Below are 12096 nucleotides of genomic sequence, written 5' to 3' on the forward strand. Positions count from 1 at the left end.
GAATTATGAATTACCTGATTAGGGAGGGGCCTCATCTCCATCTGAGAAGCTCAAGATATTACAACTGTGTTGCTATGCCCAGGTAGTCCTGGGCAAGACAAGCTTGGCAGGAAAAGGCGAGAAAAGCATTGGGTCAGTAGAAATTCAGGTGCTTGCAGAAGGCGAGGTGGGCACATGTGGGGAGATGAGAGAGTTAGGGACAGAGTCACAGTTGCAAAGGGAAAGATGCTTGTTGGACTTTATGCAAAGAGAGAGGTCCAGAAAAAAGTGCGCTCCCCTTCCCCCAGGAGGCCAATGCAGAGGTGGCAGGCTAACTCAATGGAAAGAGCCCAGATGGGGAGAGAGGTGGCCACACAGGGATGACTAAGAGAGGAGCAGAGTGGGCAGTGGGAAGGGAGCCACAGTCTCCCTGATTGAGCTCCTTGGCACACGGCGTCAGGAAGGCACTTCAGTCCAGTCTACATTTGCAGTAGGCAAGAGGGAGGCGAGGACAGAGAAAAGCTGTCTGTGACGCAGCTGGGGATGTAAACAACTGGCCAGATGTTTTAGACACCTACCCCACACAGTCATCTGAAATGTGCCAGTTGTGCACACTACTGAATAAGCAGGAGCAGTGTGTGTGTGTGTGTGTGTGTGTGTGTGTGTATGCGAGCCTGAAGTGACTCTGGGCTCTGCTGAGTTAATGAGAAACTTGGCCTCAGAGCTGGAACCTGGCAGGGGAGGTGAGAGATAGAGTTTACAGCAACCTTGGAGAACCCAGAGCTTGCTATTTGGACTGTGATTGATGGATTAGGGCTCAAGGGTGCAGCCATGTTAGAACATCCTGTTCCTGTCAGCACGGTGTGGCCCAAGCTCAGCTCTCTTGTTGGTGGGCCATTTTGTGCCTGCTCCTGTATTCTGGGGCTGTGCAGGGAATCCTTGGGGCAAGTCACAGAAGTCCTGCTTGGTAACAGCCTTTCTCTTAACTCTCCAAGAACACTTGTCATGGGAGTTTTTCAACCCTGAATGAGCAGACTTGTTGTCTTGGGCTGACTGTCTTTGAGGGCATTGGTTGGGGAAGGAGCTGGCTACAGTCCAGAGCCCACAGCCCTGTGTCTGCCGTGGGGTGGGTGGTTAGTTCTCTGTGCAGCAACTTAGGTTCAGGACTACCTTGGACACTTCTGGCTTGCTGTACCCAATTAATTCCCTTCCTCCCTCTCTAAGCGTGAGCTGGGCAACTGTTCCAACATCCAACATGAACAGACAGGGAAGTAAGCAAAAAAAAAAAAAAGTGTGTCAGCACAAACAAAATGTCAGCTAGCAACATTCAAGACTGGCAGATGCTTGGGTAGCGCGAGACACGCAGATCACTCACTAGTACAGCTCTGATGGAGTGGGTTTCTGGAACAGGTGCTGGCGATGGCATGAGAGGGAACAACGGAGGAGAAAAGGTGCCTGAAATGTGAGCAGGCACAGATGTGGGCTGCTGAGCTGGAAAAGGAGAGACAGGAAACAGACTGGATGGCAGAGGTGAGGGTCCTGACCCCTGTGAGTCCAGAGTCCGTATGATGACAACAGAGGCCTGTGTCCTACAACCAGCTGGGCAGCAGGGAGACCTGGAGATACAGCAGAGGCTGCCCAGGTGTTGGGTGGGACATCGGGGTGCCATTTGGAAGTGCATTATGAATGAGGGGGGGTATGGCACTCTCTGGGGACCTGGGGATGAGCTGTCATTTGTGTGAGGCTGCAGGTGGAGGTAGAGAACAGAGGCCTTGAGAGGCGGGAGTCACTGCAAGATTGGTAAGAGGACTGCAGGGTTCTCTCCTTGAAAGAAACCACTGGAGTTTAGATCCCAATCTAAACTCCATTTCTTGCTGATTAGAAAGTATGACTTTATATTCATAGTGTATCTAGGAAAAAAATGAATCTGTTGTGTGGAATTGTACCCCTCTTATCCTATGGTCTTGTCAATATTTCCATTTTATAAATAAAAATTTAAAAAAATGAATCTAGATAAGCATTCCCCCCCCCCGAAGAAAAAAAGAAAGAAAGTATGACTTGGGGCCAGGCAATGGCACACCTGATTGAACACATATATTACGATGTACAAGGGTTCAAGTCCTCAGTCCTCACCTGCAGAGGGGAAGCTTCCCAAACAGTGAAACAGTGCTGTAGATTTTTTTTGTTTTCTCTCTCCTAGTCTATCAAATAAAAGAAAAAAAATTAAAGTGAAAAGAAAATAAGGCTTGAGGAGCTTTGCTGTGAGAACTCTTTATGATTTCTCTGTCTTTCCTCCTCCCACCCCTTCACATTTTCTCAGCCGAGAAAAATGCTTTTTCAGCCAATCAGGTAGCCTGGATCCTTCAGCTCGATGTAGTGTTCCTGTTTGTGCAAGTGCTTGCACCTTGTGAACATGGTCAATGACTTGAATTATAGGCCTTTCATTGCCTCTTTTCTCCCACACTCTTAAAAACTGATTCTCTTGTCACCCCAAACCCTGAAGCAGCATTGCCACTGGGGACCATTTGCACCATTTGCATCACTGTTTATTAGTCCTATGCAAAGTTTGGGGTCAGCCATCTTGGTGTGCTGAACAAGGAACCAAGAATGAGGTTCTCCAGAGACTCATTGGACAAATTTCCTGTATGCTCACATCTTCCCCAAGGATGTGTTTGATCTACAAATGCCCAAGGAACATCAATTTGGTGTAAGGGACTATCTTGAGCTCTTGAGGCTCTGAAGATGAAGGCAAGGCAACCCTGTCTTCATTCTCTCTGCAACAGGGACTTCAGGAGGCATTCAGGGAGCTTAGCTTCTAATAATGAACAACAGGCATTTTCCTGAATAACCATCGTATAAAGCAGCGTGTGATAAGTAAGCCAAGGGGTGTTTAGATTTAAATGCTTGGGGAGTTCAAAGGAGGAGAGATTTACTGTGCATGTTGGAATCATATTCAAGTACAAGTTGTTCTGGGAGAAGATAAATAACCTATTCGTTTCACAGAAATATAATAAATAAAATAGTATTGACATGGCTGGCAGAGGTGGCTAATACCATTTGGGTGTTGCGAAAAGGGACACATAAATAGACATGGATTTGTAGAACCACAGAGTCTAGAAGGCTAGCAGTGCTGCAAGAGAGCTTGGAAGACTTCCAGCTCAACCTCCTCATTTTGCAAATTTACAAACAGATGTCCAGATAGATTAAGTCAATTACCCAAGATCGCAGACTTCATTTGTGGCCAAGGCAGGGGCAGAGGCCAGAACTGCTTACTCTCTGTTCACACTGGAGTGGTGACATCAGCCACTGGGCTGCCTCTGCCCAATAAGCATCTTGAAAAATACTCTGGTTACAGGGTTTATAGCCCTACTGCACCTTTCCTCCCTTCCCCTACCCTTTACTTTCACCCTTTCTCCCTTCCTCCCTTCCTCCCTTCTTTCCTTCCTTCCTTCCTTCTTCCCTCCCTCCCTCTCTTCCTTCCTTCCTTCCTTCCCTCCTTCCTTCTTCCCTCCCTCCCTCCCTCCCTCTCTTCCTTCTTTCTTTCTTTCTTTCCTTCCTTGCTTTCTTTCTTTCTGGACTTGAGACCTAAAACATGCATGCTTTCCCCAACTTGCACTGCGTTTTTCATTCAGCTAAAGAGACAGCGATACCATCACATCTGGGGTAGGTAGAAAGTGCCGCAGAACCCCTAGGGATTACCTGGGTTGAACCTAGGGTGAATGCACGGCAAGGCACATGCCCTACCCAGTGAGCTATCTCTCCACTCCTCTTGCATCTATCTTTCTTACTAGAATGTCTCTATAGCTCATTCTCTGCTTAGTGTGAAGAATGTGTTCGCTTTAAGAATTAAGATGGATTAAAGATAAACCAGAACAAGGGAAGAAACAATGGTGGACTGGAATGTTTTGCTTTTATAATTTTGTAGATTCTTGAAATTTTTTTTCTCTTGATGCATAGAGACAGAGAGAAACCTAGAGGGAACGGGGAGATAGAAGGCCACCTGCAGCATTGCTTCACCACTGGTAAAGTGTCCCCCTGCCACTGGGGACTGGGGCCTTGAACCTGGGTCCTTGTGTTTGATAATGTAAGTGCTTGTCTATGGCCATACCACCTGATCTCATCTGATAATGTAAGTGCTCTACCAAGTGTACCATTGACCAGCCCCCTTTTAGAGGATTTTTTTTCTCCAGGGCTCTGGGTTCCAGATTGAATCTAGGACTTTTGGTGCCTCAGACATTAAAGTCTTTTTGCATAACAATTATGCTATCACTCCCACTCTGCCCTCTTAAGAATTTTGAGAAGGAAGATCTGATTGTTTGGTCCCCTAAGCTAATGCCTAGTCTCACTTCTTGTGTCACTTTTCTGTCAGACTATCTCAAATAATAGCCATTTGGTTTGTTATTCCTTTCTGTCTAATTCTTTTCCTTCTGTTTCCCTATCAATTCTCCTCCTCCTCCTCCTCTTCCTCCTTCTTCTTTTTCTCCTTCTCCTCCTCCTCCTGCTCCTCCTCCTCCTCCTCCTCCTCCTCCTCCTCCTCCTCCTCCTCCTCCTCCTCCATCTTCTACCAGAACACTGTTCAGTTCTGGCTTATGGTGGTGCGGGGGATTGAACGTTGGAGTCTCAGGCATACCTATCAATAATTCTTTCTCAGTCTTTTCTCTCACTGTTAAGGGCTGCATAATTTCTCAATCATTGTAGTTTTGTTTATCTCCTAGTTTAATCCCCAACTTTCTCATCAAGAAAGTCATCTGTGGCTCCCATGCTAAGTCCTGACTCCTTTCAGATTTTCTTTCCAAGCCTCTGCCAGCCTCTTGCTCCAGACTCAAAGCCACATCCCCAAACACGATGCCCAATGGGCTCAGTTCATCTTTTCTCTTCTGGTTGTGCTGTTACCTAATTTAAATGTCTCCTCTGGATCAGTTGTTCCAAAACAGGTTTCTTTGCACACCACGTGGTCATGTGCAGTTGCCCACAAATCAGGCTCACAAGGGGTGAGGATGGGTTTGGTGGCCCTGGTGTCCATTCAGTCATTTTTTCAGGACTCTGTTTAGTCAACTGGTCCTTCTCCCATGATACCAGTAGCCTGTTGGTTATGAAACTCATGTGTCACTTTTGTGACTCTGCCTTGGCCTTTAGGACGGCCTTCCGTCTTTATAACATTAGGATTTAATGTATAATAGGAACCCCAATTTGAGCAATTTATGTCAGATTTGGACACTGTCTTTCACAGAGATGGTTCAGAATAAGAGAGACTCTGAATTTTCCATAAATCCATGAACCTACTCAGGCACAGCCTCCCTGCACCATTAACACCTCCCAACCAAAGTGGTGTATTTGCTACACCACGTTGTATTTGACCTAGACTCTATCTCCCAAAGTCCTTTCATAGTGCGCACTCTTGATGTTGCTTCAGTTGGACTATTTTTGGGGACTTCTTTGTGGATTGGTAAAATCTATTTACAGGACTAGGTTCTGGATACATGACATTATATTATAGTAGTCAAAGTGACACAGATACCACTACCATGACTGATAGAACCTTTCTGCCAGGTACCCTCCAGAAACACTTAGCATACTTTATCTCATTTAATCCTAACCACAGCCTTATCAAATAAGCACCCTTATCTCCTTTCTTCCAGATATGGACACTGAGTTTCAAAAAGGTTGAGAAACTCACCCAAGATCACAGAGCACGTAACAGAAGTGCTGGGCTTCTAACTAACATTTAGTGCAAATCTGAATTAACTGATGGGTGTTATTGGCAGAATAATGGAGTGAGAGTCTTCTTATTTTATTTTATTTTATTTTATTTTATTTTATCTTTTAAGCACTTTATTTATTCACAAGAAAGATGTGAAAAAGAAAGAAACAGATATCACTCTGGTACATGTGCTGCCAGGAATTGAACTCAGGCTTTCATGCTTGATAGTCAGTGTTTTATCCACACTGTACCACCTCCTGGACCATGAGTCTTAACTTCTTATTTAGCTAACATGCTAGTGTGTGCAAGACCTCTTTTGCAGCCATTTTGCTTTGAAATATATATGTTCTCCACCACAACCCCCTTGGTTTATTCAGTGACATTCTTATATAAATGGATAGTACTTTTTTTTTTTTAATCTTCTTTCAGATTTTTCCTTCCAAAACAAATCATTAATTGCCCTGCTTCTGAAGCTTATGTCACTCTTTGATCCTTGGCATCTGAATTGCTATTAAAACATTTTTTTGCAGTTATTCCCTAGGACATTACAGCCTGGGTTCTTGCAGCATAAATCCACTTGCTGGCTTTTCCCCTTTGCTTTGAGTTGGGATGATGAATGTTGACATAACGCTCCTAATATCTGCCTTTCTGTCTTCAGAGACTGATTGCCAGTGGCCTCCTCTTTACTTTTGATGCCCCTGTTCGCCTTCTGCAATGGGCAGGGATTAAAAGTATTTTTCCCAAAATATTTTGCTTTGGAAATTCCAGTTTCCCTCTATTTCATTAACTTATTTATTTTTCTCTATTTCTTTTTTATGTCATTTATTTATTTTTGGCAACTTGTGTAATTTCACTGCTTCCTTTTTAATTTCAGATAGATAGGTAGGTAGGTAGGTAGGTAGATAGATAGATAGATAGATAGATAGATAGATAGATAGATAGAATGTTTCTTCGTTCTGGCCACTCCGTTCTGGCTTTGCTCTCTAGTCCTGTGCTCCCTTGCAGCTCCAACCATGTGACAAAATCCTGAATCTTTAGCTCATTCGTGGAATGGGTGCCATAGTGCCCCTCTGTGCCTTTCTCTCAGGCTTCCTCCAGAGTTGCTATTGCAGAGCCCTCCTCATGGTCTCCTTGTTGCCTCTGGTCGCAGCCGAGGGCGGTCCTTCATCTGTTTGTCTTGGTTGCAGGGAAGTGACTGCCCTGCCATTGATGCTTCCATTCAGTGTGCATTTATGAACCTCTTTTTGGTGTGGCTGCAGAGTGGAAGACATGATCTTAGAGACTTGTGAAATTTAGATATTTTGATTTTTTTAAATTTATTTTTTATTTAAGAAAGGATAAATTAACAAAACCATAGGGTAGGAGGGGTATAACTCCACACAATTCCCACCACCCAATCTCCATATCCCCTCCCCTCCCTTGATAGCTTTCCCATTCTCTATCCCTCTGGGAGCATGGACCCAGGGTCATTGTGGGTTGCAGAAGGTAGAAGGTCTGGCTTCTGTCTGGCTTCTGGTCTCTCTTCTGTCCCAGTCTGCCTCTCTCTTTCCACAGAAGGGTGGGTCTCTGGGGAAGCGGAGCTTCAGGACACATTGGTGGGGTCTTCAGTCCAGGGAAGCCTGGCCGGCATCCTGATGGCATCTGGAACCTGGTGACTGAAAAGAGAGTTAACATACAAAGCCAAACAAATTGTTGAGCAATCATGGACCCAAAGCTTGGAATAGTGGAGAGGAAGTGTTAGGGGGTACTCACTGCAAACTCTAGTGTACTTCTGCTTTCAGGTATACATTCTGCACTAGTTTAGGGATACGTGTGAACATATGCTCTCTCTCAGAGAACCTGGTCTATATCTAGGTTTGGGGACTTTGTTAGAAAGTGATCCACCTGGGATGGAATTAGAGAATACTATGAAAGGAAAGGTCTTACCCGAGTAATGAAGCTGAAGGGTTGTCATTCCACACGTGAAGTCTCTGGACACAATCTGAGCTGAAGCATGTTGAGGTGGTAATTCTTGCGTTGATTAGGTTGCAATCGGCAGATGCAATATTATTTGATATGGATTGGGAGAGGCATGCGGGAAAGTGGGCCCTATCCTAAGGTTCTAGGACTGGGGGAAATATAGGCTCTATAGTGGAGATGTGAGGTTCCTGCTATCTTAGGGTTCAAAAAGACAATGGATAGTTAATGTTATCATCACATTATTTGGTAATTGTGTTAACTTTGAAAAGTCCTTTTGTTAGGGTTTGCTGTATAGTACCCAGTATCTTATATAGCTGTGCCACTGGTTGCTTCTGGTTTACTTGGTCTAGGCTTTTGAGAGAGTTCACATATCAAATACACAGCCTGTATATTAAAAAGACTCAGTCAGTGTTTTAAAAACTTTGAGACATACAATTAATTTTCCCCCTCTCATATTAATTAACTAGTGATTTATATGACTACACTTTACTAGGAGTGTACATAAACACCATTCCCACCACCAAAAGACTGTGTCCCATCCCACCCGACCACCCCCACCCCCCACCGGCCCAGGAAGCTGCATGTCCACCCTCCCTCTCACCACAGGGTTTTTACTTTGGTGCCCTAGAGATTTTGATTTTTGACAGCAAGTTGAAAGTACAGAGAGTTCTTGTTGACCCCTAGTCCCATTCAGGCACAGCCTCCCTGCTGTGGGCTCCTGCACCAGAGTGACACATTTGTGGCAATTGGTGAACTACCTTGATACGTTATCACCCCATGTCCTTGACTTTCTTCAGATTCCTTCTGGCATACAAATTCTGTGAGTCTGGACAAATGTTCATAGACATGTACCTGCATTATACTATGATGCAGAACAGTTTCATTACCCTAAAGCCCTCTGTGCCTTTGTATTTTCATAGCCTGTAAAAGAGACTGGAATATAAAAATCTCAACAGACTTATTTTTTTTAGTTTTATTTATTTAATATTAAAGAAATTGTGTTTTACAAGGTCATTGTCATAGGGGCACACTTTCACTATCTCCCCCAAATTGGTGTCAGCACACCTCATCTACCATTTGCAAACTTGTCTGCTTTATTCTTCTATTTTCCAAACATGAGTGAAGCCTTCTGTAGTCAAAATGTATGTGATCTCTCTATTAGCATTGAGAGTTACTAGACCTTTCAGGAGTGATGGGACCCCACCTCCCCACACAGCCAGCTACTACTGCCTTCTGCCATCCAGGCTGCTGTGAAATAGAAACTTTAGTTCAAATCACAGCTCGGGAGGGAGCTGACTACCAGCCCCAGGTCTCATAAAAGGAATGGATGATTGATCCAGGAAACTACACAGTTGGGCACACCCCACTCCCCAGATTGGTACAAGCCCCATGTCATGTCCCCTTCCTTGGAAACAGAGGGAGATCATTATCCTGAGAGACATGGATGTTGCTTAGTAACCTCAATCAGCCAGAAAGCATGACCCATAGTCTGACAGAGCATTCAGGATGAATTGCTCCCATTGCTGAGTGTGCACAGTTCAGGATCTTCTTGGCAACCCCAAGATTACATGGAAAAGGGACAGGAAGAGAGAATGAGCGTCCAAGGAGAGAGGAAGCAAAGGGACTCGACACTGGCAAGAGGTAGTCCACCCTAGTACACAGATTTAATGTTCTGCCCGTCTGCTGTTGCTGCTGCTGTTTTCTGAGCTCTCAGCCCAGCAGGCAGCTTCTCCAGCTGTTTACTGGCCAGGGAGGCAATGCTGGGGCCCTCTCTGAGTCAGGGTACCAGACACTGGAGAGAATTTCCTCAGGAGGATCTTCAAGTGCACCATTCTATAACAGTCAATGTTATCTACCCTAAGTGTTACTATTTTTAAAAAGTGATTTATTTATTTGGTAAAGACAGGGAGAAATTAAGAGGGAAGGAGGAGAGAGGGAGAGAGAGAGAGAGAAAGAGAGACACCTGCAGCACTTCTTTATTGATTGTGAAGCTTCCCCCCATAGGTGGAAACCGTGACCTTGAACCATTGGGATCACTGGGTCCTTGTTCATGATAACATGTATATTCTGTCAGGTGCAGAACCACTCAACCCCTCTACTATGATGATGATGATGATGAAGATGATGATGAAGTCAGGGAGGGAGAGAGGGACTGAGAGAGAGGAAAGACAGAAAGAGAGAGACTTCAGCAATGAAGCACCTTCAATGCTGTAGGGGCTGGATTTGAATATGGGTCACATATATGGCTAAACAGTGCACTATCCAAGTGAGCTAATTGATAGGCCAAAGTGTTACTATTCTTGACTCATATTCTGATAGGAGACTTTAGTGGCAATTCTGGAGACACCTGGGAGCATCTCGAGTCCACACTCCATGCCACCTTGTGTGGGTGTGGGTCAGGAGGAGACTCAGTGGATGAGATTGGCATCCTCCAAACCTGCAAGACATCAGAGTCCCTGGGAGAACAAACATACAAACAATCAGAGACAAACAAGCCCCAGGCAAGCCCCAAACAGGCAAGAGTCCTCAGCCTCGCCAAGCCCAGAGAACCCGCCCAGGGAGCAATGCTGGTGCACAGCCAGGGTTGCAAAATCATAGAGAACTGTTTAGGGCAAAGAGAGTCTCATTGGCTTTCCCTGCATTGGGAAATTTCCCATGTTTGGAATGAAGGATTCTAGTAGCCGAATCCTTAAGGCCCTGGTAGCTTTACCCATCACATGAAAGCCTGGGACATGTGGACCATGGGAGAGTAAGTGGGGCATTTCTATCATCACGATGTCCTGTGGATTGGAAGCAGGAGGTGTTCTATTGCCTGGTGAGCTCGGATGATTACTTCACTTCTCTTTTTCTCAGTTTCTCTCATCTACACAATGAAGCTCTTGCTCTGTGTGACAGAATTCTGAGTTTCCTGTTGGGTCCCAGATCTGTGACCAGCATTGTTCCTCTCAGCAGTGACCTTTCCTTTCTTTTTTATTTTTAAATTAAATTTATTTTGCTTTTAATGAAAGAGATATAGAGAGGAATACACACACACACACACACACACACACACACACACACACACATCAGAGAACTGCTCAGTTCTGGCTTCTGGTGTTGCTAGAGATTGAACCTGGGATTTTGGAACCTTAAGCATGAAAGTCTTTTGAATAACCATTTTGTTGTCTCTCCAACCTGACCTTTTAAATTTACTTTTTTAATATTATTTGCCACCAGAGTTGTCACTGGGGCTCAGTGCCTGCACAACAAACTCTGCCCCCCAGCCCCACTTCTGGCAGCCATTTTATTTGATAGGCCAGAGAGAAATTGAGAAGAGAGGGGGAAATAGAGAGGGAGAGAGATAGAGAAACACCTGCAGTGCTTGCTTCACCACTTGTGAAGCTTCCCACCAACCCTGTTCTTTCTTAGGTAGTGAGCAGGGGCTCAAACTCAGGTCCCTGTGCATAGTAATGTGTCCTTAACCAGGTGTGCACTGCCTACCCCCTCTTTAAAATATATATTTTAATAGTAATTCAATCATGACATAACATAATAGAGGTGTAATTCCACACCACTTCAGCCACCGAAGTTCTGTGCTTTTGACCCCCTCTAATGGTTCTCCAAGGTCATAGATATGGATTGACTATATCTATCTATCTATCTATCTATCTATCTATCTATCTATCTATTTCTATCTATCTATCTATCTATCTATCTATCTATCTATCTATCTATCTATCTATCTATCTTTCCTCTTTTCATGTTCATGTGTTTCAATTATCTGTCCATTACATATGAGTGAAATCACCCCATAGTGTCCTTCACTTCCTTCCTTACTTTACTAAGCATAATCATGGCCAGTTTTATCTGTTTAGTCCCAAAGGACACATTATAGTTTTTAAAATTCTGAGTAGTCCTCCATTGAATATGTCCCATGATTTCTTCTTTTTAAATTTTATTTATAAGACTGAAATTAGTGACTTTTATTCCATTGTTAAAGTCCTTCCTCCCACTCCCTACTCCCAGCTCTATCTAAATGTACTTCATAGAGTTTTCCCTCCTGATATTTTAATTTTTTTATCAGGAAAATGAAAAGGCCAGGGAAGCATGTGGCCCATTTAGGCAAAGATGGATAACTATATGGAAGCTGATGCCTTTTTTTATTCACTTCTAAGGCCCTGCCTTTACTTCCTTTCTAAGCTACACCTGCACCTATTACTACTTCTAGGTGTCTTTTCTTTTTCTTCTTCCCTCTCAGAAAAGAGAAACAGCATCTGACTTCCCCAGGTGTTCTTCAGATTCTCTTCCTACTCAGTCATAGGTTAAAAACAAAGGTTCCAGGTCACAAAAATTCCCGGTCCTGATGGAATTGGGGTTCAGGGACCTCTGGTCATCTTCCCCTCACATTTCTTCCTCTGGAAGTATTTACCAGAATTATTTTTGGGTGCAGAAAGGAGTTTTAACAATTCCTTCTCCAC

General features: G+C 44.2%; 1 long non-coding RNA gene across 2 annotated transcripts in view; it reads left to right on the top strand.

Moving 5' to 3' along the window:
• Nucleotides 1-1375: 1375 nt before the first annotated feature.
• The window catches only part of LOC132539293 (uncharacterized), a 113923-nt gene continuing 103202 nt past the window's right edge, over nt 1376-12096 (top strand). For both annotated transcript variants that reach the window (XR_009550551.1, XR_009550550.1), the window contains exon 1: nt 1376-1509. This is a non-coding gene — a long non-coding RNA (uncharacterized LOC132539293). The remainder of the gene's footprint in view (nt 1510-12096) is intronic.

The sequence above is a fragment of the Erinaceus europaeus genome, chromosome 7 (genome assembly GCF_950295315.1).
Source record: "Erinaceus europaeus chromosome 7, mEriEur2.1, whole genome shotgun sequence".
Taxonomy (NCBI): Eukaryota; Metazoa; Chordata; class Mammalia; order Eulipotyphla; family Erinaceidae; genus Erinaceus; species Erinaceus europaeus.